Genomic DNA, 24,279 nt, shown 5'->3' with positions numbered 1-24,279 from the left:
TAATTTTTTCATAAACTCTGAAAAATAAAACAAATAATGTGTCAATGGTTACTACACAAAGAGGTTAAACATTACAGCTAATTTCCTCACTGAAATCCAATCCAGGGATTAGCAACAATGGAGAATCTGTTTTATTTGCATTTAATTTGTACCTTCACACTATTATCTCCTATGTTTTAGTTCCAGGAAATGTGGTCTCGGGCTATTATAACCACATTTCATGCTGCTGTTGCACTGTTATTTGAGCTCCAGGGCTGGAAACAACATTCTGAAAAAAAGCTAGCCTACTTTATTTTAATTAGCCAGGGTTGTATCTAAACAAAAAATAATAATATTGAGTATATCTATCATACAGAGCACAAAATAATTGTTTTTGAGAGATAGCAATGATATAATTTTCTATTTATAAATCTGTTATATCACTTTCAACTCATCCCTATAGAAACTGGCAATCATATGGACAATTAGTAACATGTTAATTGACTTGAATTGTTCATTTTTTTACTTTTAAGAAAAGTACATTTATCTCCACGGCTTTATCAGAACCATGATCTGTTCAAGTCCCCCCCCCCGTCCCCCCCGCTTTCGTGTGTCAAATCCATGTATGGCTTTATATTGCAAATCCTATCTAGGGAAAAGGGTGAACAGAGAAGTGCTTCTGGAAAAAAGGCATCCATTTAAAAGCTTTTAACTGAGGCAAGAGTGACTTCACAGTTTTTACACTTTGTCTTCTTGTAAAAAAGACGTGGGGGCAGGAGGAGAGGAAAAGTGGGGCTAGCATGAAGTTGCCACCCGTTGCATGCTCCAGCAGTTCTTTCCTCTTGGCTGGTTTGGCGATAGTGACAAACACCGCCCCCCCCCCAACAAGATAGGATTGAGCATTCACTGGGAAATGTTTTGTTCTTCCTAAAGGTTTTGGTAGATGACTCCCCCCCGCCCCCTGCTGCTAGGAGGATAGCAGGAAGGAATGGGTAGGGAAGCTTGGATGGGACACGAACAAAACTCTGAGTCAGATCTTCCGTTAAAAAAGCATTTGTGCACAAGCATGCCTTGCTAGCTTTCCACAAAACACTGCAGCTCACTTTGTACATTGCCTCACTGTGTGTTGAGAACTTACAAACTTAATCATTCCGAGCCAAACCGTTTGGCAGAGAACCCAACCCTTTTCTAATACATAGGTGTTCGTAGCTGAAGTCAGCATTGAAAGAAGAAAGAAATCTATCAATGACCCTCTTGTTGCTTTTTTAAAAAAAATGTTGCTGGAAGTGTCACCCTGGTGACACTGCTTGGTTGTTTGGCTTAGCAGGGTTGTTAGGAATCAGTTCTTGCTCTTCTCCTCCCGAGGCTGCTGCTGGGGATGTTTGTGAGTGGCCTTGCTGTTTCATAACTCCTGCTTTTGTAACACAATTTTATAAAGTTGCTCAAACAACCAAAAGCCCTTCTGGTGTAAACGTAGCTGCTTTGAAAACCAGTAACGGCATTTTTTTTGGGGGGGGGGTATTCTGGAGAACACATTTGTATTTGACATAATTAGTGGTCTGCAAAATCTAAGTCTATCCAGGGGAAAACTCTCAAGACAACTGCTTTGCAGGTTATTAATGCTCAATTTCTGAACGTCAAACCCTGCACATCTTAATTTCTAGAGAATAAGCTCAATTGAACTTGCTCCCCAGTTATGCAAAAATTGCTCAGATAAAAAACCAAGTGGACACCAATGTAATGAATGTGGTTATTAAATTGTTTCAATTGAAAGAACCCTATTCTTACACCGTCATAATGGGAACTATTTATCCCTACTGATCGGCCTGTCTCTTTCTACTGAGCTCTCTTTGATCTTGAAGCATATTGCAGTAGTGTGTCCTATTGAAAAGCAAAACTGGGGCAATTTTAATGCTTTTGTACCTTACCAGTGCTCTATTTTTTCACTGTTTAAAAATAGCTGTTAATTATAAGTGCAGTTTAAATGTCTCAAGTGACCCAGAAATGCAGGTTGGAATAAGACAGATTGCGTGTCTCATATAAAACAGATGTACTCTTGCCAAACAGACCAAAGTCCTCAAAACGCGGCTTCCTTTCAGGTTATTTCAATCAAGTAGTGAACAGGTCTGGGCTATAGAGCTGCCCACATTCTAAACTGGCAAGAGACAACTAGACCTATATTTATCCATAAATGAATTCCCAACACATGGGTGTATGTTGTCATGGGTGATATATTGGCTGAGGGCTTTTGCCTTCTGCTTTTGAGGCCCAAGGGGCTAGATGCTTCATTTATTCTCGACCTCTCATACCTCTTCTTGACATAGTCAATCTCTGTTTTTTTATGGAATATTCAGTGGTAATAATGATTCTGGAACTGTCAGCCTGTTTTTCCTTAAATTTCAAAATTACGAAAATACGAATAGTGGAGGATGCAGATAGTGGCTCAGATCCAAGTTCTAGCTGGATGCAACTACTTGTGTGCAACAGTCCATGGTCCCTCTGAGATTACACATCTTCTGTATCAAAATCCACATCTGGACAGCTGCATGGGGCTTACACAGATAAGGATCTGCATGCCCTTCCACATCAGTTATGCAAGTGCATGTAATATTTTGCTTTCAGATTTGCCTTGCTGGCTAGGGGCAAATATGTGGACCTAAAACTGTATTCAAATCAATTACAGGCAAGGACCGATTTACGTGTATCCAATTGACATGTGATCGTGCATGGCACTGAACCCGGAGTTGACCCAAAAATGTCACAAAAATGTCAGTAAAAGATTGGAATGGGGGCAGGGTGGAACAATACGGGTCCCACTGATGAGTGGAGGTCTCGAAAATAACCCCCATGCAAAATGTGAATTGTCTGTATCTCACTGGAAGTCTCAGGCAAATAATGTCAGTTCCTTATCTGTAAAATGGGAAAACTGAAGGACAAAGATTGTAGAACTTTTCACACCTGAAATATGTTTTCCTTTCCTCCCTTTGCTCATATTTTTAAACACTTTTCTTAAGTTAAATGGGAGATTGCTGGAGTTATAATTACATTTCCTTGTGCACTTTAAGATCTCTTCCCACACAAGAGTTTGCCTACAGAGGGAAGTTTAAAACCTACTTCTTTTCTGTATTAGTACAATTTTTTAAATAAAAAATATGATGTGTTATCTGAAGAACTCACACCTGAACAAACTTTTACTCATAGACATTTTTGGAAATGTAATATTAGCTGTCTTGAGGCACTAAAAACTTGGAGTGATAGAACAATAAATTAATATTGGAGAGGATACATCTGTTTTCCTGAATATGTTTGATGATACAGATGCTACCATCCCATATCCTGTAAGGCCATGTTCCTCACAGAGTAATAATAATAGTAAAATGTTTAGGCATGCAATTCTAAAATTCCCTTCTTTTGAAGTTGTCACCCATTACAGGCAATTTTGTTTGAGAATAGGCTTGTCACCCAATTTAAGAACACTTACAGCAGGAATAGCGTTTGTATAGGTCTCCAAATGATGTTGGACACCAACTTCCATAATCTCATACCATTGGCTGTGCTGGCTGGGACTGATGGGGTTTTTAGTTCAACAATGTACGGAGGACTCCATATTGACTACCACTGTGTTAAACAATTTGCTGCAAACCACTTATTATAGAGAACTTGGTGGAAGTAAAGCTCTTTCAATGCTAGGGTTAGCATCTGTCCCAAGAGCCAGTGCAGCAATTCATATGCTTGGTCTGATATGTTGCTGCTTTGTTTAATGAGCTACTTAATATTGTTACTTATTAACAATCGTTCAGGCTGGACACTGAGGTCCAGCTCCGAGGGCCTTCTGGTGGTTCCCTCACTGCGAGAAGTGAGGTTACAGGGAACCAGGTAGAGAGCCTTCTCGGTGGTGGCATCTGCCCTGTGGAATGCCCTCCCATCAGATGTTAAGGAAATAAACAACTGTCTGACTTTTAGAAGACATCTGAAAGCAGCCCTGAAAGTTTTTAATGTTTGATCTTTTATCGTGTTTTGAGTATTCTGTTGGGAGCCACCCAGAGTGGCTGGGGAAACCCAGCCAGATGGGTGGGGTATGTATGTATGTATGTATGTATGTATGTATGTATAAATAAATAAATAAATGCTAATAATAAAAACAAGAAATCAACACCAAACTGCTTAAAATAATTTATAGACTTCCCCAGGACTGCATGAATTCTGTGTGCATTTATCTGGGAGTAAGCCTTTTGCACTCAATGGGACCTTGAAATTCTGATTAAACATGCATAGGATTGCTTTACCGATGTGTTCACCTGTTCACTTTCAAGAGTTAACAAGTCCTGTTTGTTTTGACTCAGTTAAACTGATTTCCAGAAAAAGCTTAGCTTCGTTAAAGAAGGTAACAACATATAGTCAACTGAAAATTCATTGAGGGTGAATAAATATAACAGATTCAGCTGGGGCAACCCAGTGCAATAGCCTTCTTGTGGATCAAAACTAAGCTCCATGGAGCATATCACCAGTGGGGATAAGCTCACCAATTCTATCACCATTGTCCATGGCAATGCACATGATTTACATACTCAGAACCACCCAGGATTTCAGAGTAAAATGCCTAGGTTGATGAAACCCATCTGGAACGTTGTTCACTGGAAACAGAAGGGTAGAACGGGCATAATTTATGTCAGAGCTATTTGGGAACAAGTCCAAAAACATCTTCTGAGAGAGGAAATAGCTTGTTACTCAAAAAGGAGAGCAGAGAGAGGCCACGTTCACACTGTAGATTTTAGGCACTGTGAAACCACTTTAAACAGTCTTGGTTTCCCCCAAATAATTGTGGGAGTTGTAGGGCGCTGAGAGTTAGGAGACTCCTATTCCTCTCACAGTGCTACACAGTGGTTTAAAAATGAATCCCTCTTCACAGGGTACTGTGGGAATTGTTGCTCTGTGAGAGGAATTTGGGGTGTGTGTCTCCAAACAACTCTAAGCACCCTTAGCCAACTACAACTCTTAGAATTATTTGAGGGGAAGCCATGGTTCTTTATAGTGGTAGCATACTGCTTTAAAGATATGGTATAAATGTGGTGAGAGAGAGGGAGAGAGAGAAGTGAGCTGTGAAGGTGAGGATATGGCTGACGAGAGGCTAATGTTCCTACACAGCATTTGGGGAGGAAGAGAGTTGTTGGAACAGGAAATATCAATAAGCCAATGAAGATAAGAAGGAGAGAGGCCTTTTTGGAAGGTAAACATTTCAAGATGGAAAGTGCAGCCTTGCCAAAAACAACAATGTACGGATAATTAAAGGAAAAAGCTAGCAGACATGCAAGGAAAAACTACAAGGCCTACAGAACAGATGAAAAACCCATAAGTACATGAATCAGCATATTATTAATGACAACGGACAGGAAAAGGAAAAGAAAAGAAAATCCTCCACACATTTTTGCAGTGAGCAAATCAGTCTTGATTTGTTAAATTTAAGGAAACAGCATGTTAACCATGCTCTAAGTAGATATTTTACTTCAGCACAGGGCACAGAGCATGTAGTGCATTTAAAAGCTTAACAACAACAGCTATACCAGCAGCGACAGGACTACTGCTGCCCATGTTGCTAGCAGTACTACCAAATGTGCTCCACAGAGAGTTTGTCTTATCAAAGTTTGATCTTGATGCAGGAAATTGAGCGTCCTGGAATAACAGAAGTATCACTCAAAACTGGCTAAGGTTGCGAGGAAGAAGGGGGTTGACTGTATTTTCTAGAGATAGCTTCCAGATTTTGTTCCACTTCAGTCTTTTACAGCTTGATCAACACGTATTTCAGATCCTCTTTGAGGGTTTGTTTGTTTGTTTTACAATCAAGTGGTGTATAAATTTTATGAAATAAATAAATTATAAAATACCCTCCACCTGGAAACACGAAGTACCTGCTTTCTCCTTGTGTGTTTGTGAAGAGAGGCTACGTCCTAAATACGCGTGTTATATTGTGCTATTCAATGCTGGTATCAAATGTGCCAATTTTACTATTACAATGTGACCAGTCTAGCTTTAGTAACTCTTACTTCACAGCTTTGAACTTATGGCTCTTTTGCTGCGCCCAAAAGGAGTTACATAATGACAAAAATTGTGCAGATTTGTGAAACTGGTCTGTGAGGGCATTGGGTACCTTCATAATGTATGGTCTGGCTTGAAGGAAAAGATTCTGAAGGTAATGTTTTATTGAGTGAGTCACCAGTGGCTCACATTGGGTTTGCTCAGAAATAAGCAAAGCCATTTCCTCTAAAACTGGGAAATGGCTTGGCTAATTAATTTTTGAGCGAATCGGAATTCCACCTCCACCCCATATTTGACAGGCAGGAATCACTTGTAAGTCCCAGTCCCTGGCTATTAACTGACAGCTTCTGTGGCCAGGAGAGATATTTCTTGGAGATTCCAAGGAAGTTTGGAATGGACTGAGAAGCCTTATTCCATCTCACTTCAGTTTCACTTCTGTTCAAGCATAGTTCCATCGTATTATGTGTGTATTTTTTTTGAAAGAACACATCCAAACCCTGCCTTTTAATTGCATGCACCTTTAATGCAAAGCACACATTTTTCAATGCTTTATGCTACATGTTTTATGTTACACCTTACACTGTTTATGCACACTTAACTGCTTTGATCTGTGGAACTGATTTCCCTTGCTGTTGTATCTGTTTAGAAAAGGACTGTTTTTCATCTTTAAATAGTGATCTATAAGTTGCTCTGGAAGCCATGATGGAAATCATTCAAATAAATAATAAATAAATAAATGGGCAAGCACATATTTAAAAGCACAGACAGAACTTTTGCATCTCTGCCACAGTGCTTTTCAATGAAGTCCATTCACACATCCAGCCTTTATCTGTGTTTTCTGCCTTCTACATGTTAACCTAGCTACTCCTCTGGTGTTTGACACTTCTACAAAGTAGAACGAAGGATAATAAAGGAGGCTGAAAGAATATTGGCAGTATTCCTGCTGTTCAGAATCAGCAGATAAATATACGTTAGGGCTTTATTCTGTTTGGCCTGATTTCTCACCCTTTCACACAGGCACTATTGCTCGTGATATATGGCGGAGAAATGTATTCGATTTCACAAAACAGGGATTTCATTAAAACAATTTGAAAGATGCTGAAAGGAAAGGGTGCAGCATGTGTAAGTTGAACTCGCTTTATATGCCTCTTCTTGGCTATACTGGAGGGGAGGGATGCTGTTACTTTAGCAACTGCAATAAAATATGGTACTTGTGCTCACAGCTGCCTCTGCATCATTGCCCGGTGCCCAATCCCCTTCTATTCACATCTAGAATGTCTCCCAGAAGAAATAAATATTATCATGCAGAATTCCTTTAGGACAACCTGACAGAAGTTAAATAGAATCCTTTGCCTTTCCAGAAGCAGAATCTTCATGTTGCCATCATTTCGTTGTTCACTAAAATATCAAGAGAATGAGCAATCTTACAGCATTTTAACAGGAAATACCCAGAAAGGCAATTTCTTTTAGAATTTCAATGAGCTTCAGGCTAACATAATCTGCAGAGGTTGGGGGGCTGAATATAAACGGAATATATCGGTATTTTAAAAAACACAATTTCTCAAAGAGAAAATAGAAAATATACTATCTGTAACACCCCCATCCTCACCCACAATACTAGATTTTGCTGCTGCTTAAAGCAAATTCTAATTCTTTTCTCTATGGGGGCTATATTAAAAATACAGTCAGATAATGGTACAGTGTCTTGATGAGACAGGCAGATACTTTTATTAATATGCCTCACAGCTCTATTCAGGTGAACTTGAACAGATATATATTATTTGGCACAGAATAGGAATTTCAGGTACCAGAGACTATAATTACGAGGTTTCCCCTTATAACTCTGCCAAATCTGCCTCATTTGGGGCCCATCAGTTACATGGCCTGCATACACAAACCTAGGGAGCTGCCATATAAGCCATCAGGCAATTGGTCTATCTAGCTTAGTGTTGTCTGTGCTGATTGGTTCATCCTGGAGTTTTTAGGGGCTGAATCTGTGACCTTCCACATGCAAAGCAATCGTTCCAATACAATGCAGCAATCACAAAATGCAGTAGGGTTGGTGTGTGCTTCTTAAACAAACACCATTCTCATATACTGCAGTCATAGACTCAGTACCAGTACTCTGTGATTAGAAGTATCAAAATTGCCAGGAAGATCTAACATTATCAGGATGATGCAATTACTATCTAAGTGAAGATTTTTACTGTAATACTGTATGTACAGCCTGAGTGACAAATCTAACTTGAAAGTCAGGATAGCTTATGTTCAGTGTGAAAATAGTAGGATCTAGATGCCAAATGACACAGAATGACCAGCCATTCCACAAACTTTTCCAGAAAGAAAAATGGATGTTAGCTGATCAGGGAGAAAAGTGGAGTTTCCCCCCCCCCCAAAGACTTCGTGTTTGTTAAAACAGTTGATTCTGCTTTGATGACTAACTATGGTTTGGCTGTAATAACAAAGAACAGTATATGCTGATAGGAAGGACTGTGTAGGTGCAAAGCTAATTCACAGCAGCAAAAGGGGGCTCTGTCCTTGGTGTTAGAAGCAGGCCTAATTGTCTGCTTCCTATTTCGCTCCTTTGTAAACCAGGCTGTGGTTGTGAATCAGAGGAAGAGAAATCTTGCTTCAAGGGGAGTAAAGTAAGCCTGCTGTTCCATGTTTCAGCAATGCTATTGACAGATCAACCATCAAGGTCAGTGGCTATACTCTAGAAGATGAACAATCCACAAGAGTTTGCACCTCGATGATCAGTCCACCTCCTCTGTTTGTCCAAATAAAGGCTGCATTTATATTGATGCTCTGTGCTAATTTTGAATATCATTTCTTCCAGGAAAGGGCAAAATTCTCAAATTTATGATGGGCACAGCTATTTTATAGAATGCATGGAGGACAACCAAAAAGAAAAGGAATTAAATTACTGTACTGATTTTCATATTATGTGGAAGTCTTCCTGAACAATGGGTCTAGTTGCATCAGCATGATGCTGGAGTACAGCTAATCAAAATCCAGGAGTCTATTGTACGGTACAGTGTAGCAATAAGCTATCTAACTGAATCCCATTTCATTCCCAAGTATCATTGGAAACATTTGTGCTACTCTTTTGTCAACATACAGAGTAGAAAGTCTGGATAGAAGCAAAGTAAACAAGTGTGGCAAATGTTTGAATAAATGTTGATTTCTCACATTCCTCTCTGATCCTGAATCAGAATGATATGAAGTCCTAAGTATACTTTACTGAGAATAGGACAGCTTTTCATCTCCCCAATACTAGGAGCATAGAAACAAACAAACAAAAATGCCTCCTGGCTCCATCCTTAAGTTCATTTAGACACTCAATACTACTAGGCAGTGCTTTTTTTCTGGGGGGACGGAGGGGTACGCATACCACAAAGCATTTTGTGAAGCTAACGGGAGAAGAAACTTTTTTTTTTTAAAAAAATTAGTTTCTTCTCTAGCAGGGTGAATCATCAGTTCCGTTGCTACCCCTGATGGCAGCCACATTTGCTGTCATGGTATTTCCTGAGTCTCAGATGGAAGCAAGAGATTAATGTGTGATGCAGGAGTTGCAATCTAGCATGGTGATTGGTCAGTTTCCTTGTTACCACCTCCGATGACAGCTTCATTTCCTTTCCCGGTGATTTTCTTGAGTCAAAATGAGAGTACAGTGGTATCTCAGTTTATGAACTTAATGTGTTCCTGAAGTCTGTTCTTAAACCGAATCCATTCTTAAACTGAGCACGCTTTCCTTAATGGGGCCTCCTGCCGCCGGTGCCCTTCCACCATTTGGCTTCCATTTGTAGACCGAGGTAAAGTTTGCAAACCGGAACATTACTTCCAGTTTTGTGGAGTTCATAAACCGAATCGTTCGCAAACAGGACTCTTCTTAAACTGAGGTACCACTGTACCCCTAAACATTTTTTAAGAAAAAAAGCACTGCTACTAGGCATTCAGTACTACTGTAAGGTTGCTGAAAGGCTGGTAGTATACAAATAATCCAGAGTTTTGTCTGATAAAAGTTCAAATGTTAGCCTCTCTCTTGCCCAGAGAATGAATAAATTACATTAGGGATCTTTTGGAGAGGAATTTGATTTGCAAAGGGTATGTTTCTTCTATGAATTAATTATTTCTAAAAGTTTTTAACCCCTGTGGGGTTTTGTAGCAGGATTTTAACATATGTCGCCAAAAGAGTTCTTTCACTAAGGAGCTTTCTCCACACTAATCTGCTTAGTCAAAATCTCAGGGTTCTGCATATGTATGTTAAGTTTGTAATTTCATCTTTAAACATGCAAAAATGTATTCCAGAGCTGCTATCATTGTATTCCTCTTGATTTGTCAATGGAGTGACTACTGTAGGTGACTACTGCTGGGGCAAACAGTGATAAGAGCAACTGCTGCTGAGCTTCTCCTGCAGAAAGCATCTGTAAGACTTAGTATCATTGAACAGCTGCTCACATGGACCAAGACCGCTGACTCAAACAACCAAACTTGGAACATGATAAGGAGGCTAGACTGTCTGAGAGCTGACAGCACCGTATTTGCAAATCTGTGATAGAATACACTGGACTGGGTTTTTCCCTCAACAGCCAACTTCTTTAATTCTAGACTTCCAATACCATTGCTAAGATATTGTAACACATTATTTAAATTGGGCTAGCCAGTGGTTGTGCCCTCCAAATGTTGTTGGACTCCCATTTCCATCCCTGACTTTTTTCTGGCAATGCTGGCTGGGGCTGATGGGAGCTGGAGTTCAGCAACATCTGGAAGGCACCAAGGTAGCTACTCCTGACTTAAGTAAACATCACTTTCAAGACTGCTACTCTTCAACATGGCAAAATTTCTTTTTGACTAATTTGGACACTTGTTAAATCCCCCAATGTAGGAGGAATGCTGGTAGGTAGTTTTCAGTTTGTTTTACGATGATTTCCATGCATACCCAATAATGATCTATCACAGTGCTTTAAGAAGAAGAACCAGGATGCACAATTCATAAGCAGCAAAAGGCCTCAGGATATGCCAGTGACTTGCTAGCCATACAATCTGGAAACTCCAAGAGGATTCAGTTGATAGAAACTGAACTGCCTTTGAGTATTAAGAATTTGCTCAACAGCACCAGGAAAACAGAAGTTTCATCAGTAGTGACAATGCAGCCCAGATTTTGATGCCTTTAAAAAAATGAAATGATTAAAAAAGAAAAACATTAAGAAGAAAGAGCATCCAGCTCTACTTGCTTACAACCCCAAAATCACTATGTAATCTCTATCCCATCTTTTTCTTTTCCACATTTTTTTACTTGTTGCTAGTTTAAGTTATTATGTATATAGAACAACTGACATTGCCAAAGGTTAGATACAATATTCATATTTAGAAAATAAAACTAGTCTGATTTCTGTGTTTGTGAAAATGACTCCTCTTTATTGATGAACACATTATTCAGAACTTCTGGGAAGTTCATCTGCAGAAACTCCATTGAAATTAATAGGTGGTGCCTCTATGCGAAGAGGATTCAGTTGCCCTCACGTACACACTTCTCTTGTTATTAAAATCACTACACATATATTTTGTATGTGGTTAGGAGAGGCCTTGGTTTCAACAAATGGGTCTACCACCCTCACATGTGGCTTCAGCAAGCTTTATAATAATTTTACCTATCCTTTCTACTTCTAACTTTCCCTCAGAAGGAGATTCCTTTATGAGCTTTCCAACTGTTATTCAGTACGGAGGGGAATACCATCTTCCTTTCAATCACCCCACATAAAATGCTCTAAAAAGTCTTTATACATACATGGCGCACACACACACACGATTTAGTTACATTCCACAAGGTCAAAAATCAACATCAAAAGCACAAACACTTACTGGATTCACGCCTTACTTATCGGAAATCACCACACAGTCAAATAGTGGGTGACTCATACCTGCTGTTTCTTGACTCTGGGTTAAGCCAGGAACATAAATAATGTCAATCCGCTCAAGTAAATTTTACACAGATTACATCTGAATTGAGTTATATGGCATGCTTTATTTTACCCAACAACTGAAATCAAGTCATCTGTCAGAAAGATTTTTTTAAGGGTGAAGAGTGTGTCTTCTCTTTTTTGGTTTTGCCTTAAAGGCCACATGATTATTAAAGATGAAATGAGAACTTAATTCATATAATGCCACCACTCTGCTGGAGTAAAGGAATCACTTTCTTCAAGGCAGCATTTATAGCCCTGGCACCTTCCTTTAATGTTCCTTATTTCTAACATTTATTTCCTCCTCAGAACCAGTGTATTGCAAAATATCTGACCATAATGCTGGAGTTCCTTAATCTACAGACTGATAGGATCTGGCAAGAAGCAGCAGCATGAAGATGGTTGAGTTAACCATGGCTGCTTCTTCTGTTTCCCATAGTGCGCTCGCAAAAGTTGCATGAACAGGTTTATCTAGTTTTGGTGTGTTGGATCCACTTCATCCCGACTGATAAACATGGGACTTAATGCACTTCATTCCATATGATGTAAATGATGACTAACTTGTACTATTGATTTTAAAAAGTAAAGGTACCCCTGATCGTTAGGTCCAGTCGCGGACGACTCTGGGGTTGTGGCACTCATCTTGCTCTATAGGCCGAGGGAGCCGGCGTTTGTCTGCAGACAGCTTCCGGGTCATGTGGCCAGCATGTCTAAGCTGCTTCTGGCAAACCAGAGCAGTGCACGGAAACGCTGTTTACCTTCCTGCCGGAGTGGTACCTATTTATTTACTTGCACTTTGACATGCTGTCAAACTGCTAGGTTGGCAGGAGCAGGGATCGAGGAATGGGAGCTCACCCCGTCACGGGGATTCGAACTGCCGACCTTCCGATCGGCAAGCCCTAGGCTCAGTGGTTTACACCACAGTGCCACCCGCGTCCCTACTATTGATTTTAGTAAGACCTAAATTCAACAAACTTTGTTGGGATCCAACCCTATGAATTTATGTGTATTGCTGGTCTTCAGTGATGCAGATATTTAGTGTTAATTAACAAGATTCACTTGTGTCTCTTGCTTCAGCACATGCCTAGGCATGTTTCATCCTTGCAGCCAGCACATTACCCTTGGGTAATGCTTAACTTGAGAAGAAACAGCTCATGTAATTTATAGCAGCAGCTTCACATTGGGGTTTTCTTTAGGTTTTCCCCTACCTATTCTTTGAATGATCAGCATCACTTTGAATCACACGGATAGCTCTCATATATGTGGGCATGTGTGCATGCGCTGATAGGCTTCAGTCAGTTACTAATATGCTGTTTGAATGTCTACACTGCATCTTTGCCTATAAGGTATTAAAACCACGGCACCTAGTAGAACATCTACAGCCAAGTTCAAAACGCAGATCGAAAGCCACATTGTGCACTATGTGCATTATTTACTGGTATTCTCTGGACTAAGAATAAGCCTAGGTGTTAGCCTGTGCAAAATGCTTTTCTGAAGTTAGATTTTCATTTGTTCATTTTCCAATGATTTTTCATAATGCACAGGCCATACGAATCTCAGATAATGGCCCAAAACTTAAATCTGTGCCTACAACACCTGAAAAAGAAATCTAATTCTGATTTGTGAGTGTGGTTCAGGTACCTGACATTCAGAAATGGGTTCATACAAGAGCGCTGGCATTTTTTTTTTTATTCTCTGTTCCAGAGTTCCTTTTAATGCTTTTGAAAATAAAGTCTAAATACAATCAATTGACATGCAGAGATGTTTGTTCCCATTTTTGAAGATAAAGAGCTCCTTCTCTTAAAAGAAATTGTAGCAACCAAATACAAAATGCTATTTTTATTTCACAAAATGAAATGTAATTGTTTAGAGCTCCCCCCCCTACAAGAGCACTTTGTAACCAAAGGGAAGAAATATAGTGCAATCTGTTATGTTTAATGATGACACAATATCTTTAGATTGTATCTGGTTTTGAGCATTGCCACCTCCCCCTCCACTGAATATCATGTCCTGTAGATGCAGCCTCCAGACAGGTGAGATTCACCTTCCCGTGGCTGTGGGTAGATTGTGTGCTGATAGAATGGTCAGGCTAATTCTAGTAGACATCACAATGAGTCCATGGGAAAGAGCCTTGCAATTGGCCCCACCCATGTGGATGCATCATTGACACATAGCTTCCATCCATGTGGGAAGGCATCAAAGATGATTGACTCTCAGATGGTTGGCTGCTTCATCAGTAGAGCACTGAATGCTAAGGAGTGATGGGGAGCGCACTCCCTTGGACCACCAAAGGTTTCGAAGTATGCGAGAAGCAAGATACCTCGCTCAATTCTCTCTACTTTATGCCAGCTCCGGATATAAATGAAAGCAATGAGAGCAATGAAATCTCACTGGGTAAATGCCATTTTAGATACCAGACACTGAACAAAATTGACCAAATATAATATTGGTGGGATCCCTCCACTGCATCCAAAATTTAGTTCCAAATCCCCTTTTTTTGTAGCAGTTCTAAACATGCGGCAGTAAATTACAGTTTTTGTGTTTCAGCTTATTACTTTTCAGTGTTTCTGCCAAGTGCATAAAAGTAAGTAGTGAAGCATCACACACATCTGAGTGACACCACGAGTCCCTGCATGAAGTGCACATTGATCCTCTGTGCTAAAAAGCTGCATTTTCATACAGAACTAATGAAGAAGTTTCTAACTTAGCCACTTTCCGATATGCTCTTTTTTGTGAGCATGGAGGTGTTTTTTAAACAAACAAACAAACAAACAAACAAACAAACAAATATGAGGTTAGGAGTGCAGACAGGCCTGAAGTTTGAGAAGCAACTCCTCAAATATCTTCCTATTATGAACTTCAGGTGTGGGGCACTTCCATACCTTTCAACATTTCTCTGATGAAAATAGCGACACCCTAAACAACAACAAAAACAACCACATCCTGCCCATCTGACTGGGTTGCCCCAGTCACTCTGAGTGGCTTCCAACATACATAAAAAAAAAAATGTAAACATTAAAAAAAAACTTCCCTATACCTTCAAATGTCTTCTAAAGGTTGTATAGTTACTTATCTCCTTGGCTCAGATGCAACATTTCTCCAATGAAAATAAGGATGTCTTACAATACCCAGGATGCAGGTGGCGCTGTGATCTAAACCACAGAGCCTAGGGCTTGTTGATCAGAAGGTCAGCGGTTCGAATCCCAGCAACGGGGTGAGCTCCCGTTCTTCGGTCCCTGCTACTGCCAACCTAGCAGTTCAAAAGGACGTCAAAGTGCAAGTAGATAAACAGGTACCGCTCCGGCGGGAAGGTAAACGGCGTTTCCATGTGCTGCTGTGGTTCACCAGAAGCGGCTTAGTCATGCTGGCCACATGACCCGGAAGCTGTACGCCGGCTCCCTTGGCCAGTAAAGCAAGATGAGCGCTGCAACGCCAGAGTCGTTCGCGACTGGACCTAATGGTCAGGGGTCCCTTTACCTTTACCTTACCAGCATTTATCTGATGAAAATAGGGATGTCCTAAGGATAAGCAGGATATTTCAGGATCAAATCAGAAACTGGGATGCCTTCTGTAAATCCGGGCCTGTCCCTGGAAGATAGGGAAACTTGGAGGGTCTGCCTTCCACCCCACATTTAGATTGGGACTGTGCTGGGAGCAAAGGGTTAAAGCTCCCCCTCCATGGCCTTGATCTGGCTTAAGCTCCTATTTGTTAAATAAAATCATGCTAGCTGTCATAGTGCAAAGCTAAATGATGAGAATAATGCCATGTCTAGTTTGGTCCCAAGAGAAGATCTGCACTGGCTTTGTAAAATGTATTTTACACCTACACTTCCCATCTTCCTTTAAGTACGTTAGAAAATGTTTTATTTGCAGAATTGGGAACATCAGTCGTTCATATTGAGATTTTTCTCCACCTCTGCCCAAGTTCAGTCCTTCTATTTACTTTCTGTATTTCACAGCACATGCTGTTGTTTCAACATTTCATTTGCGGAATCGAAATGGAGGAACAAATAAAGGTACAAATTGTGAAGTATAGCCAGAAGGCTTTGACAGAAAGAACAGCAGGACTACTTCATCTTTATAGCATTTGATTCAGTGACACTGCAACTGACAAGGTTTCTGCTCTGAGCATTTAATTCTGCAATTTAAAGTACTATTCAACAAAACATAAAAGGAAGTATGTCTGATTCAGTGGTCATACACATTCTTCGCAAAATGTGATATAAACCCTATTGAATATGATTTTACTGTTAATGTTGCTATTTTGCTACCTGTCCAACTGCTATGCATATGTATGAAATACAGCTATTATTGCAGTTTGCAGGTGCTGGGGCCTCAATCTTTATCAGTGAGCAATTAACAATCCATTATCTGCAATAGGAAGTGAGCTCCGGGGTTTTAAATTCACCACACAGTTGTCCATAAACTGTGTTTATGTTGCGCAAATGAAACAAAAAGTAACAGCACAAGGAGTAGATTATTCTGAAACCAACCAATATTGTTTGGTCATCACATTCTTTTTCCATTCCATTATATTCTGCTAACTACCTCTTGCCTCATCAGGTTGGGGGAGAATGAAAAGCTTTTGTAGACCGATATGAATCCATAGAAAAGCTGCCGAGACTTTGAATGAGGACCGTTATAGCTTTCATAATGGCTTTTGTAATTGTGTTTTAATATTTTGTCCGACTCAACCTTTTTAGATAAGGTAAAGAAAGGTAAATGAGTATGCCAAAATCAAACAGCAGGCCACCCATTTATTTGTATTTAAGAAGGTTTCTGGGTTATTATATAAAGATTTACACTGCACTGCTTTTATAATTTTGGAGTAAATAATGGGAGAGAAACTACAGTTAAAGAGGAAGAAATGGCTTAGGTTGCAATCATGTGAGTGCTTATGGGGAAAAGCTCCAATAAATGATCAATCAATTACGTGTCACTTCCAAAAAGTCAGCTCCCATGGTTGGACTTGCTTCTGTGTAATTATGGATTGGATAGGGGAAAATAAAAGTCATGGCATTAATTATCTTGGTAATCATAAGTTTCCTGAAAACATGCCAGAATCAACCAAAAAGTTGGTCATGCAGGAGGAAATTCATTGCACTTTTGCATGAACACTAACTCATAGAGTAATTATGTGTCTCTGCGGGCAGGGAAGTCCTTAACTCACAGGAGGTTTGAGACCCATCGGCTACCCTCACCTGGATTAGGCAGCCTGTTAAAGCCATTCCCAGGGTGTGGCCGCTGTCACATGCTTACAGCTTCTAGGAGCCACAGGTGGGAGCTGAATGGAGGGTGGGGACCAGAGGTGGACAAACAGCCCCAGAAGGAGCATAATATGTCCCCCACCAGAGGTACTACTCCTCCCCTAACACCCCAACCCCCACAAACATGCCCATTCATTGTTTTTAATGGAGCTACAGGTTTATGTTATTGACTGAGGCCAGCAGAGGCAACTGGTGTCTGGAGAGGCAACCAGGAAGAGGACCATTCCAAGGAGACTGTCTGTGGACACACAACACCCTGATTAGTCCATATTATGAGATTGGCTGGCCTCCCTGCCATTCTCTTAGGCTGGTCCACCAGAGCACCCGGACAACTTTTCCCCATGCACCACTATCAGTGACCACTGAAGTGTTCCCTCTTAAGACCAGCTCTTTTCTTGCAGCAGCACAGCACATATTTGCTGTTTTCAACACCTGGGTATACATGATAGTTTCTGAGGTGTAAAGCAATACATGTGTTTTGTTATTTATCTGTTCGAAGCATTTATATCTTACCCGCCCAAGGCTCAAGTCAGCTTTCAACAGTTCATAAACATTAAAAGTAACAGAGAGTGGTAGGGGATGCTTTATCCCAAGCTGATGGCCTTTCAGCTGATTCCCTGGCGGCACGCTGGAATGCGGAGTTAACCAGGGCTATTGACTGTCTGGCTCCGAAGCGCCCTCTCCGATTGCATGGAGCCCGGACAGCCCCGTGGTTTTCCCCGGAGCTGAGGGTGATGAAACAATCGTTGAGACGGCTAGAGCGCCGGTGGCGGAAAACTCATTCTGAATCAGACCGGACACGGGTTAGAGCTCAACGTCGAGCCTACCAAGTGGCAATGGCGACGGCGAAGAGGGCCTTCTTCGCCGCCTCCATTGCATCTGCAGAAAACAGCAGCAGGAGACTTTTTCAAGTGGTTCGCAATCTATCGGAACCACCTGTACCACCGGGGCCTGGTAGGGACCCCAAGATCTCCTGCAATGCTTTTGCAAAGTTTTTTGCAGATAAAATCGCTCAGATTCAGAAGGAGGTAGACTCCACCGTGGGAGCAGGGCCAGGGCGGGAGAGTGCTAGAGTTCTGTCTGGTCCTGTTACATGGGATCAATTCCAATCTGTTACCTCCGAGGATGTGGACAGGCTGCTTGGACAAGTGAAACCAACCACCTGTCTCCTTGATCCTTGCCCATCCTGACTGATAAAAGCAAGCCGGGAAGGGCTGGGCGATGGGCTCTGCGGGGTGGTGAATGCTTCCCTCTGTGAGGGAGCCTTCCCAGACCCGCTGAAAGAGGCGGTCATTAAACCGCTTCTTAAAAAAACATCTTTAGACCCGGCCAATTTGGCCAACTATCGCCCAGTCTCAAATCTGCCATTCTTGGGCAAGGTGATTGAGCGGGTGGTTGCTGAACAACTCCAAGCACGCCTGGAGGAAACGGACCATTTGGATCCCTTCCAATCAGGATTCAGGCCTCACCATGGGACTGAAACTGCCTTGGTCGCGCTGGTTGATGATCTCCGGCAGGCTAGGGACAAAGGTGAGAGCTGTTTCCTAGTTCTGCTGGATCTCTCAGCGGCCTTTGACACCATCGACCATAACATCCTTCTGGACCGTCTAGAGGGGCTGGGAGCTGGGGGCACTGTCATACAGTGGTTCTGCTCCTTCCTCCTGGGCCGTGTCCAGAAAGTGGTGGTGGGGGATGAGTGTTCAGACCCCTGGGCTCTCACTTGTGGGGTGCCTCAGGGTTCTGTCCTCTCCCCCATGCTTTTTAATATCTATATGAAGCCGCTGGGAGAGATCATCAGGGGGTTTGGACTGTTGGGATACTGCCAGGGAGATAAGATCCATCTGAGCCCCCAAGCTCGGTGCCGGACGATCCATCGACCTCCCGTAGTCAGGCAATATCAGCAATTCAGCGACACTAAGCCTCAGGCTTAGTGCACACTCTGACAGCAGAATTCACACAACAGAAGTTGCACAGCATGAGAGCAGAACATGCATATTTACAGTTTATTAGGCGTTGGTCAGAACAAAGAAATCATGACCGTCTGCTCCGACTGCTCAGGCAAAACAGCAGAAAACGAAACGAACTTACAACATAAACATCCTGTGAGACAGGAACTTACGCAGGCTGTTATACAAACATCCTGCTCCCTTTTAAGGTGGAACGGAAATATCCTAACATCCTCCCCCTTTCCGTGTAACCTGTAGTACCTGTGGTTCAACCCAATTGCAACCTTTGTGCGTAAACCTTCAGTTGTTCTCTGTTAACAACCTTAGACAACAGATCAGCAGGAATTTCATTTCCTGGCATGTAGGACACCTGAATGAGTCCTTTCTGAATACACTCCCTTGCACGATGTAGCTTAATCTGCAAGTACTTGGTCCTTTGCTTGCAACTCTCCGAGTTCAGCAAAGCCAAACAAGATCTATTGTCTTGATACACTTGTATAGGACATTTCACAGAAACCCCAATGTCCTTAAACAGTTGCATCAACCATTCACAATCCATGAGTGAAAATGACAGAGCATTGAGTTCTGCTTCACAGGAACTTAGGCTAACTGTTGTCTGCTTTTTGCACAACCAGTCAAACAGGCAGTGGTTGTACATGTAGCATACTCCAGAAGTGCTTGTACCATCCGTGGTGTCACTTCCAAAACTTGCATCTGCAAAGATTTCAAGACCTCCAGTCTTCTGACTGGTGAACCTCAGCCTGTAGTGCATAGTCCCTTTCAAATACCGGGCTATGCGCTTCAGAGCTTTCCAATCCTGAACAGTAGGATTGTTAGCATGTCTGCTAAGCAGGTTAGTGCTTACAGCAATGTCAGGTCTTGAACATCTAGCAATGAAATTCAACTTGCCTAGAATGCATCTGTACAGCGTTGTGTCAGAAAACGCTTCAGCAGTACTGTCTACCTGGTAACCTGTCACCATCGGTGTGTCTGCTGGGTTTGCATCAACCAAATTCAACCTGGTTAATACATCAGCAATTTTCTGTGTTTGGTGTACCAGAAAATTACCTGCTTGGTCCCTCTCCACCTGCAGAGAAAGATAGTTGGATACCTCACCAAGATCCTTCATGTCAAAGTGCTCCTTCAGCTGAGCTAGGGTGCTTTGGTAAAAAGCCTGATTCTTCCAAAACATCAGAAGATCATCAACAAAACATAAACAATACAGTTTGTTTTGCCCCTCCTCCTTGACAAACACACACGGATCAGCTTTGCCCTGGTGAAAACCTAGAGAAAGCAACGTTTCAGTGAGTTTTGTGTTCCAACACCTGGCACTCTGCTTGAGACCATATAAGGATTTCCGCAGTTTACAGACCATTCCCTTCTGTATCTGCATTCCATCAGGTGGAAGCATGTACAGCTCCTCCCCCAAAATCCCGTACAAAAAAACTGTATTTATGTCATGATGGGAAACATGCAGTTTCTCCTCCGCAGCGATCTTGAGCATCAGCCGAATGCTCTCATATTTGACCGTGGGTGAGTAGGTCTCGTGGTAATCCTGCCCTGGTACCTGTGAAAAACCTCTGGCAACCAATCTGGCTTTGTGTCTGACAACCTTGCCATTCTGGTCTGTCTTGGCCTTGAAGACCCATTTGCTGCCAACCAGTCTCATCCCTGGGACTACCGGTACCAGCTCCCAAGTTTGGTTCCTGTTCAAGGAATCAACTTCAGCCTTCATGGCATTAAGCCAAGGCTCAGCATCTTTAGAGGTTAACTCCTGAACCTCTTTGAAGCTTGAAGGTTCCCATACCTTCTCTGAGCTACTAAGAACAGCAGTTGCCATCTTAGCAAACTCATCAGCAAATCTCTTTGGAGGTTTGCCTTTGGTCGCCCTTTCAGACCTGCGAACCAGACGCAAGTCTTCTTGACTCATCTCCTCCTTCTTAGGAGAAAAGTGACCAATGGTGAACAGTGGTTCTTCCAGTTCATTGTCAGACTCATCAGATGGTCTGACTGAGGCCTTTGCGCTCTTGTAGTCTGCTGTGTCATCACTGTCACTGACAGCAGCAGCAGCGCCGCCCACTGAACTGGAATCCAAACTCTGATCATCATCATCATCATCATCATCCTCAGTTTCCTCAGCTTTCTCAGCATGATCTGCTTTCTTCACATCACCTTCATCCTCCTCTGGGTAACTCTGGAAAATTCCCACATTTCCCCCCCACTTAGGATTGTACTCAACACTCCTTGTGAACTTTATGGATTTAGAGTTAGTCATCCATACCCTGTATGCACCTTTTTCGTACCCCATGAACAAACCATGTGCCCCACGCTTCCCAAGCTTGTTGCTTTGTGGGGTGTGTACCCACATGTCAGAACCAAAGATTCTCAAGTGCTTGGTGTTAGGTTTCTTACCAAACATCTTCTCATAGGGAGTGCAGCCAATAGGTGATGACAGTCTCCTGTTAAAAGTATAAACAAAATTCGCCAGAGCCTCCCCCCAAAACTTCTCAGGGAGATTGGCATCATGCAACAAGGTTTTTATTCCTTGCAGCAACGTTTGATTTGCTCTCTCCGCAAGCCCATTCATCCATGGCGATCTAGGCGTTGACAAGTCATGCTGGATTCCCTTCTCAGTCAGGAAAGCTTCAAACTGCTGAGAAGTGAATTCCCCGCCTCGATCAGTAAACAGACAACCAATACGTTTACCGTGAGCATTCTCCAACCAAGCACAGAATGCCTTGAACTTAGGAAATGCTTGCGATTTCTGCTCGAGCATAAACACATGAATGTACCTGGAAAAAGAATCAATTAGAACCATGAAGTACCTTGCTCCTCCTAAAGAGGGCGCTAGAGGACCTACCAGGTCTGCATGAACTAGCTGGTAGGGTTTGGAAGCCTGCCTGCTAGACTCCTTGCCTTTTGGAGCAACCTTCACCTTGTTCTCTGCACAAGATACACATTTCATGTGAAATTTACAAGGTTTGATGTCCAAACCCTTAACCAACTCAGGCATCTTGGCTAGCGCTTGCCAAGAGAGGTGACAAAATCTGCGATGTGCATCGTGAATGCATCCTGCATGAAGAACCTTGTTAGTTTGTGCAACACAACAAGAATCAGCATTAGATATAACAGCATTGTCATCATAAGTTAGACAGAACAAACCATCCACCAACTTTGCATGCCACATGTCCTCTTTGCCTTTTCTGATGACACAGACAGTCCTCTTGAAGGAAATTTCAAAACCACGCCCAGTCAGCTGTGGTACACTAATCAAATTGTCCGCAGCTCCTGGAACAAAAAGTACATTGCTAATGGTCGTATTCAGACTTGCAAGTTTCACAGTTCCAACTCCTGTAGCTTGCAAAGTCCTTCCATCAGCCAGCTGGACCTCTCCATCTTGAGGTGTGAAGGAGATAAACAGATGGCGGTCTTTGCTGAGATGGCGCGTGCAACCTGAGTCAATTACAAACCTGGCCTTGGCCTTGTTTCCCACCGGCGTGGGCTTTTGCAGCTTGCCTTTAGCCTTTGGTGAAGCTGTGCCAGCAAACATAGCCTTGTTTTCCACTGGCGTGGGCTTTTGCAACATGCCCCCCTGCTCCTGGCCATCAGACGTGCCTTTAGCCTTTGGTGGAGCTGTGCCAGCAAACATAGCCTCGTTTTCCACTGGCGTGGGCTTACGCAACTTGCCCCCCCGCTCCTGGCCACCTGCAAGCATCTTGCTCTGTTTACATCTGGTCTTCCGGCCTCTGCAAAGGCTCTGACCTTGGTTCTCACGAGAAACAGAGCTCTCAGCTGCCGACTCCTTGGCTCCCCCTGGAGGCTGGAATGCTGCCTGGGATGACGTTATAGTCTGCTCCCCCTGCAGCTTGCAATCGGTGCCCTCAGCATCCGTGCATTCACTCGCATTCTGGGAAACAGCCAGGACCTCCGATGCAGTCAAACTCTGGGCTGGGATGACTGGCAGATGGGCTATCTTCAAAGCATTCCACATCTGATGTGCAGTCGTGTTGCCAGCTAGCGTAGCAATTTCCTCCAGAGAGACGGACAAGACTATTACGTCTATGGCTCTCGAATTCTGAGCCTCCCATCTCCCTGTCAGAGGAACTGGAGGGGCTTCTGAGACAGTATGCCAGACTCCAAACTGACGCAGCAAACCCTCACACCATCTTGCCCAGGTCTCATAATTGTCCCGATTTAATTTAGGACACTCAGCAGCTTCAGAGGCTTGGAAAAACTCCATTCCAGCTCTTAACGCCAGCCGTGAGGCTTCTTCACTTCAGAGACTCCTTATCTTGGCACCCATAAATCACGAAGCCTGCTTGGCTCAGTTCCCAGGCCAATTAGGCCAGCCGGACATCAAAGAGGCTGCCGCGGCAACAGAAAAGCCTCTGCTTTCGCTTTTCCCACACATACCTCAGCAGTCTGTCGCAGTCTTACTCTCCTGCAAGTGCCGTGAATCTGGGCCCGAAACCTGTTGTTGGGATACTGCCAGGGAGATAAGATCCATCTGAGCCCCCAAGCTCGGTGCCGGACGATCCATCGACCTCCCGTAGTCAGGCAATATCAGCAATTCAGCGACACTAAGCCTCAGGCTTAGTGCACACTCTGACAGCAGAATTCACACAACAGAAGTTGCACAGCATGAGAGCAGAACATGCATATTTACAGTTTATTAGGCGTTGGTCAGAACAAAGAAATCATGACCGTCTGCTCCGACTGCTCAGGCAAAACAGCAGAAAACGAAACGAACTTACAACATAAACATCCTGTGAGACAGGAACTTACGCAGGCTGTTATACAAACATCCTGCTCCCTTTTAAGGTGGAACGGAAATATCCTAACATGGACTGGGTGTTCATCAGTATGCAGATGACACCCAGCTCTACCTCTCCTTTAAATCAGAACCAGTGAAGGCGGTGAAGGTCCTGTGTGAGTGCCTGGACGCGGTTGGAGGATGGATGGCGGCTAACAGATTGAGGTTGAATCCTGACAAGACAGAAGTACTGTTTTTGGGGGACAGGGAGCGGGTTGGTGTGGGGGATTCCCTGGTCTTGAATGGGGTAACTGTGCCCCTGAAGGACCAGGTGCGCAGCC

The 24,279-nt window shown here is 42.7% G+C and overlaps 1 long non-coding RNA gene across 1 annotated transcript; it reads left to right on the top strand.

Moving 5' to 3' along the window:
* Nucleotides 1-14,171: 14,171 nt before the first annotated feature.
* Nucleotides 14,172-16,159, top strand: LOC128423783 (uncharacterized). The gene is made up of 2 exons (XR_008332854.1): nucleotides 14,172-14,272; nucleotides 15,932-16,159. It is a non-coding gene; the product is annotated as an uncharacterized LOC128423783 (long non-coding RNA).
* Nucleotides 16,160-24,279: the final 8,120 nt, after the last annotated feature.

The sequence above is a fragment of the Podarcis raffonei genome, chromosome 11 (assembly GCF_027172205.1).
Source record: "Podarcis raffonei isolate rPodRaf1 chromosome 11, rPodRaf1.pri, whole genome shotgun sequence".
Classification (NCBI taxonomy): Eukaryota; Metazoa; Chordata; class Lepidosauria; order Squamata; family Lacertidae; genus Podarcis; species Podarcis raffonei.
The sequence above is the reverse complement of the archived record's forward strand: the minus strand, read 5'-3'. Positions and strand labels throughout refer to the sequence as shown.